This window comes from Lolium rigidum, chromosome 2, assembly GCF_022539505.1.
Source record: "Lolium rigidum isolate FL_2022 chromosome 2, APGP_CSIRO_Lrig_0.1, whole genome shotgun sequence".
In the NCBI taxonomy this organism is placed as follows: domain Eukaryota; kingdom Viridiplantae; phylum Streptophyta; class Magnoliopsida; order Poales; family Poaceae; genus Lolium; species Lolium rigidum.
The window spans coordinates 276,360,460-276,367,380 of NC_061509.1; the positions used below are offsets into that span (position 1 = coordinate 276,360,460).

Below are 6,921 nucleotides of genomic sequence, written 5' to 3' on the forward strand. Positions count from 1 at the left end.
TGGTGATCGCCGAGATCGTCGTCGACATTCTCCACGCTATGTCGCAACAAGGCGCCGCCTCGTTTAGCGACATGGCCACGTGGGTGTGCTGCTGTCCTTCGTCATCCCCATCTGCCGGAGCGCCTGTCGCCTTGGCGTCAAGACATGGATGTGGCCACCATCCGCGTCCTCGGCATGCTCGTCATTGCGCTCGTGCAATCGTCCTCGGCATGCTCATGAACACTGCCTTCGCAACGACCGCGACCGCGTCCGCCCTGCTCGCTGCTTAGGGCATCTCCAACCCTGCGACCCAAACGGACGCGTTTAGCCGTCCGTTTTGGGTCGTTTGGGTCGCCGCCCGGACACGCGGATAGCAGTGGATGTCCTATTTTTTTTGTGTTCCCCAACGCACCCAAATACGCAAAGTCTGCTCGTAGTAGTACTACTCGGAGACGCACGACGGCGAGCTCCCGCAGGGCCGCCGCGGAGGCAGAGGAGGCCGTGCCCGCGCCCGTCGCGGCGAGCTCCTCCCCATCCCGCGCGGGGGGTCCGCGCGCACCCGGCCGTGGCCGCCCTCGAGGAGCGCATCATCTCCAGGGACGTCGACATCCAGGGGCTCCTCGTCGACAACCAGCGCTTCGCCGCCACCCACGTCGCGCTCCAGCAGCAGCTCATCTCCGCGCAGCACGAGCTCCGCGCGGTCTCGCTCGCCGGCAACAAGGCCCGCTGCAAGCGCGAGGACGAGGTTTGCGCCATCGCCGAGCAGGCAGCGCGCATCGAGCAGGCCGCCCATGCCCGCCCGCCCGTGGCCGTCGCGGCCGGCCCCCGCCCGCCCCCGCATGTGCTCGCCCGTGGCCGACGCCGCCCGTGGCCGACGCGAGCAGGCCGCCCGTGCCCGCGCCCGCCGCGGCGAGCTCCGCCCGTGCCTGCGCCCGTCGCGGCGAGCTCCGTCCGTGCCCGCCCGCCCGTGGCCGTCCGCGGCCGGCCCCCGCCCGCCCCGCATGTGCCCGCCCGTGGCCGGACGCCGCCCGTGGCCGATGCGGCCGGCCCCGCTCGTGCCCGCGCCCGTCGCGGTGAGCTCCGCCCGAGCCCGCCCGTGGCCGACGCCCGTCGCGGTGAGCTCCGCCCGAGCCCGCCCGTGGCCGACGCGGCGGCGTGGCGTGGCGTGGCGAGGGGCGCCCGCGGCGGCCGGTGCTTGCAGCCGATGCCCGCGCTGCCGGAGTGGTGAGGCGCGGCCCGGACGACCTTGACCGCGCCCTTGGCCGTGGCTCCGCGGCCGGCGACCTTGCCCGCCCCTTGGCCGTGGCTCCGCGGCCGGCGACCTTGCCCGCCCCTTGGCCGTGGCTCCGCCCTTGGTCGTGCTCGCGCCGGCGTGGCGAGCGGTCGTCGCCCTACGCGTCACCGGTCGACGAGGTTCGCCGCCGGAGCTCGTTTTGGCAGCGGCAACTTCCGGCATGGATGAAAAAAAGTGAGGAGTCAGCGACGGGGTGCTGCCGGCGTGGGCGACGGCGGCATTAGCCCAGGCCAGCCAAAATCCGGTGGCTGTGCCGGTCATCTCCATGGGAAAAAGAAGATAGAGGAGAGAGAAGCTGTGGGCCTGGGTGGATAAAACGGACGTCCGGAGCTGTCCCGAGCTAGCCGGACAGACGCAAAGTCCGCCTAAATTTAAGTTGTATTTGGGTCGCCCCGGACTTTATTGGCCGTCCGTTTTGCATTTGCGTCCGTGCGTTGGGACGCGTTTTTACCCAAAAGGACGCACGCGGACGTTTTGCGTACCCGCGTTGGAGATGCCCTTACCACGCCCTCGGCCGGCAGCGTCTGTCCTGGCGTTCCAGACTTGCAGTAGTCCAGGACACGCGGACTCCACCGAACGCTCGTCAACCCAGCCACGCCCACGGTCGCCCCGGTAAGCCCGCTTATTACAGCCTCGCAGCGACCGGCATGCCCACGGCCGAGGTAGTACGGCTTCGCCGCGAACGGCATGCCCACGAAGCCAATGAGAGTGAGACGTGTGCTCAAGACACCCATGCACGCCCTCGGCGGCGCCATGCGCGTCCTGGGCGATGTCATTGCTTGCGCCTCTGTCCATCCATCCATCTATCCATCCACGACAACAGCTGAGCACGACAGCTTCTCCAACATCACAACAACGACAAGGGAACCGGATGAATTTTGCATGCGTTTTTATGTGTTGTAAAATTGTACATACGGAATTAATAACCCGTTTCTGTTTAGCTTTGTCTTCAGGTATTTTGTCACTCGGTTGTGCCATGAGCAACGACAGTGTCATGCCCGTACCTGTGCGGTTGTACCTCGCTGGGCTTGGGTCCATGACCAGAATCGGTGACTGGGCGTCGTGTCGAACAGAAAGAACTGAACCTATCATCTCTTTCCTCTATCCTCCTTCTGTTCTTCTTCATCCTCAAGGTGTAGCTACTCTCCACAAGCGGCCTGTATCCATCTCACGTCCCAGCGATCACCGGCGGCGAGGTCCAAGTACGGACATGGCAGACTGCAGCTCTGCAGCATTTTTTTCAGGGGAAAGCTCTGCAGCTGCATATACACAAACAGCAATCAAAGCGGCTCGTTTTAAACCAGTTGCAGCCCGACTTCAACCCTCTTTCGGTTTAGATTTTACAAGGAGTTCAAATCCTTCCCGGTTTCAATCTCTGACTTGGTGCCCTGTAAATTCCCGAGTTGCAGCCAACCAAGAACTCCAGGGAAGCCGCCAGTTTTCAGCGGAAGCCAGGGATTCCTAGGATATCAGTTTTTAAAGAGGAGCCCAGCAACTCGCGAGTCATCCGCGAGCCATGGGGGTGAGTTCCTTGTACTGTAGTTTCTATTCCCCTAGTTATTCTGTTTGTGGAGAACCCATCCCCTAATCAAAGTTGCTTCCTTAAACCTGTTTATGGGGGGAAAATCAAATATCTCTTTGGACGACATAAAAAATTGCATCCTTACACGAATATGGAAACTGTAACTCTGAGCTGGCTGAATCAAAATTGCTTCTTTCTTAATTGCAATGTTTTGATTGTGAAAAAATATCACCAAGTCTGTACCTCTTGTACTACATGGAAATTACATCTTTGTGATCGTATAGAAATTGCAACTCAGTGCCAGAATCAGAATTGTAAAATATCATCTATTCTGTACCTCTTGTACTATATCCAAATTGCATCTTTGACTGTATACAATTTGTATACAATTTGTAACTCTGTGGCTGAATCAAAAAAGCTTCTTTTGTTCTCAATTTGCATTGTTTTGTTTGAAAAAATATATCAAGTTTGTACCTCTTGTAGTACATCGAAACTACATCATTATGACTAGTGTAATTGCATATGTGAGATTCTCAATGTTTCATCTTTGAGTAGTGTGAAACTAACTCTTATTTGCCTCCATGCGAAATGCAGAAAGGCAGTAGAGATGATAGGATCAGCGCATTGCCTGATGACATTCTGGTCAACATTATTGACCGACTCAATGTCCCAGATGCTGCAAGAACCAGCATCCTATCCAGGAAGGTGGAGTCAGCTCTCTGCTAAACTCTCTCGGCTGATAATAAATGCTCAGCACTTCCTACCTGAGGGCGTGTCAAACGTCAACGTGTCTGATGATGAAATGGTTCGGGTGAATGCTTCTGCAGTTGAAGCGACAAAGAGCATACTGACAGGCAGAAGTCCAGGTGAACACACCATCCGCTTCCTGTCTGCTGCGTTCTACTTGAGAGATGATGTCCCCATATCCATTGGACAAGCTATTGGTCATGTGATGGAGACACACTTGGTTGAGATGGTCCAGTTCAGTGTTATGACAGGGAAGGTTGGCACCGATGACCTCAATGATGAAGAGCTGATCATATGTGGGAGAGAATTCATGCGGTTCTTTGATGCCTGTCAAAATGCATTTGGTGGTCTCACTAGCCTTGACATAGAGAATTTGAGATTTGGCGAATCAGACATACCCAACATCCTCATCACTTGCAAGCGGTTGAAGCATTTGCGTATGCTGAATTGCGACTCGGGTGATCCCAGCACGCTGAAAGTTGAGCATGCTCATCTCAGTGAGCTCAGTATCGTCAATTGTTTGTTCGAACAAGTTATTTTGAACTGGCTCCCTCAACTCACACAGATGACATTTGATGGTTGGATAGATTACCAAGATCCACTGGTTCTTGGTCATGTCCCTTTGCTCGAGACTCTAAGCCTCACAAATATTGGCTATAGTTTTCACAACCTGGTCAAGTTAAGTGAGTTTCTTAGCTGTACCTCTATACGGATTCTGAAGTTGGGATTTAAATCTGAAAAGGTAAGGAAAATATTGTCACTTCGCTAGCTGAGGCTTCATTAATTCTCTCTTCATCTCATCATGTGTTCATTTGTTACAGATTTGGGTGCAGCCAGAATGTCAAACGGAAAGTCTAGCATCTGTGTTCGGCCAACTAAGGTTTGCGAATCTTGTTAATCTTCCTGAAGGGTATGATCTCACATGGACAATGTTTATTCTTGAAGCTGCGCCCTTACTGAAGGAGCTATACATGTCGGTATGTGCTTTACCTAGAGATCTCTCTTTTTTGCCACATGGGCTTAATATTAGGTTTTGTAAGATTTTCTCACAGGATATGTATATCTGCTCAATTGGCAAATTATTTCTTCCTTGTCCTATTGCTGGTATGCAGGTGTGGGACCATGCATGTATAATGGAGACAGATGAGGAGACGAGGAAACAAGAACTGTATAGCCAGAACAGAGGTGTGGAGTGGGACTCATCTGCATCTGATTTCAAACACCACAGTTTGGCCACACTCGTCATCTTTGGCTTTGAAACCGAAGATTACATGGTGAGTTATCTCACAAGTGTTATGGCAGCAGCGGTGAATCTGGAAGATGTGTTCCTGTACAGTAGGGTGGAGTGCAACCACTGCCAGGATACTAAGCCAGGCAGGTTCCCTTGGACTAAAAGACAGAGGATATCGCTGAAGAAAAGAGTTACCGCGGGAATCGAGTCCTTTGCCATCATTCATTGTTGTTCAACATTGAGGGCTGATCAGCTAGCGAAGTTTGAGTATCCGGAGTGTTTACTGGATATATCCAGAAAAATGTTGCTAAAGCAGTGAGGTGTTGGACATGTTTTTTATGTACTTTGATTAAGAGCTCTTGAAGTTATTTTGTTTTTTGGGTTATGTAATAACTTATGAAAAAAGGATGATGGTTACTGCAAAGTATTATCATGAATTTAAAACGTGGACATATGGTATTATATACCTAGCGCTAGCGGCCACCATCTCATGTGTATACCTAGGGGCCATAAGAGTTGAGATTTTTCGGTTCCCAGCTCTAGTCATCTTAATTTTTACAAGGAAAATATTATTTAAGAGTTCTAGAAAGATTTGAAAATGAATTTGGATGTCGCCAAAATGAGGTATCCCACAAACATGCAGAATATCAGTTTCAAATGCTTCATATCCTGAGCTAAACAAAAATGAAAAAAAATGTTGATCCCGTACTACCCCACGGCCTTATCTGCCGCTCCGGCGGCGCATTCGGGATCACCACGCTTCGACTCCAGCGCCGGTGGCTGGCAGCGATCGGCCCCCTACCCAGTGCCAAGACGCCACGGAGGGATTGTCATCCTCGGCACTAACGGCCCTCTGCCCGACGAACGCGCCGGCGGGGAAGAGAGGAATTTTTTATAATTGCGAACGAAATCCGACGTCTTTTGTGCAAATTCAAACCTACTGTACAGGAACATATCTTCGAGATTCACCGCTGCTGCCATAACACTTGTGAGATAACTCACCATGTAATCTTCGGTTTCAAAGCCAAAGATGACGAGTGTGCACCCTCTACCCAAATTGGGGAGCAGGTGCCGGCAGTCCCAATAGAACACTGCCTGCGACACATGTCGACGACTATTTAGAATATGCTGGTGGAGATTTTTCTAGTTAGGGCATCTTCAACGGGGCGACGCATTTCGGATATTCAAAATATCCGCGTGCGTCTGTTTGCGGTTCAAATGGTCGAAATCGACCGCGCGTCCCTTTGCATCGGGGTGCTCCCAGCGGCACGACGCATCTTTTTTTTGATTTTGCATTTTTCAACATAAAAACATAATTTAAAAACATAATTTACATAGTAAAGGAAAATAAAAATATAAAAACTAAGGCATGCGCCTACTCGTCGTCGTCGATCGCAACAAAATCCGGTACCGGCCACGTCAGTTGGCAACTGGCGGAACATACGCCGGTGCCGCCAGCGGTGCTGGAGGTGGAGCAGCCCACGTCGGTGGTGGAGGTTGAGCAGCCCACGCCGATAGTGGAGATTGAGAAGCCCACGCCGGCGGTTGAGGTTCAGCAGCCCACGCCGCTGGTGGAGGAGGACCTGCCCACGAGTTGTACGATGATGGTGGAGGCGGCGATGGCGGTTGGGGGACCGAGTTCTCGAGCACCCGTCGTAGGGCCTCTTCCTCTGTGAGGCCCGATGGCATGATGCCGGTGGCGTACCGGGGCAGCGGCGGCTGCACCGGTCAGTCCACCTTCAAGACGAGGACGCCGAGCCTCACGATCTCATAGTCGGTCATCGTTGTCGGGTACTCGAACTTCCGGCCCTCCGCCATGGCCGCCTGCCATTCGTGGAAAATGCAGGCGACGTACCCGTAGTTGTCGTCCTTGGCCTCCTCGTTGTGGTAGGCCAACGCGTCGCTATTGTCGTCGTCGTCCTGTGGAGGCGCCGGAGGCTAGCGTTTTCGACGACGAGGCAGCAATGGGTGGTCAAACGGGAAGTCCCTGTCGCCGAGGAACCCTGTATGCCTCCTCTCATCGTGCTCGGTCTTGCGCCAGGTGCGCCAGCTGTCGGAGTCGACGGTGAAGGCGGGATCGTTGCGGAGGTATGCCGGCAGGTACCGCCGCCGGCGCCGGATCTCGATGATCCTGTCTGGCTCGCGTAG

At 53.9% G+C, this 6,921-nt stretch overlaps 1 pseudogene; it reads left to right on the forward strand.

Annotated features, from left to right (window-relative positions):
- Nucleotides 1–2,685: 2,685 nt before the first annotated feature.
- On the forward strand, nt 2,686–5,235 carry LOC124688865 (annotated as a pseudogene).
- Nucleotides 5,236–6,921: the final 1,686 nt, after the last annotated feature.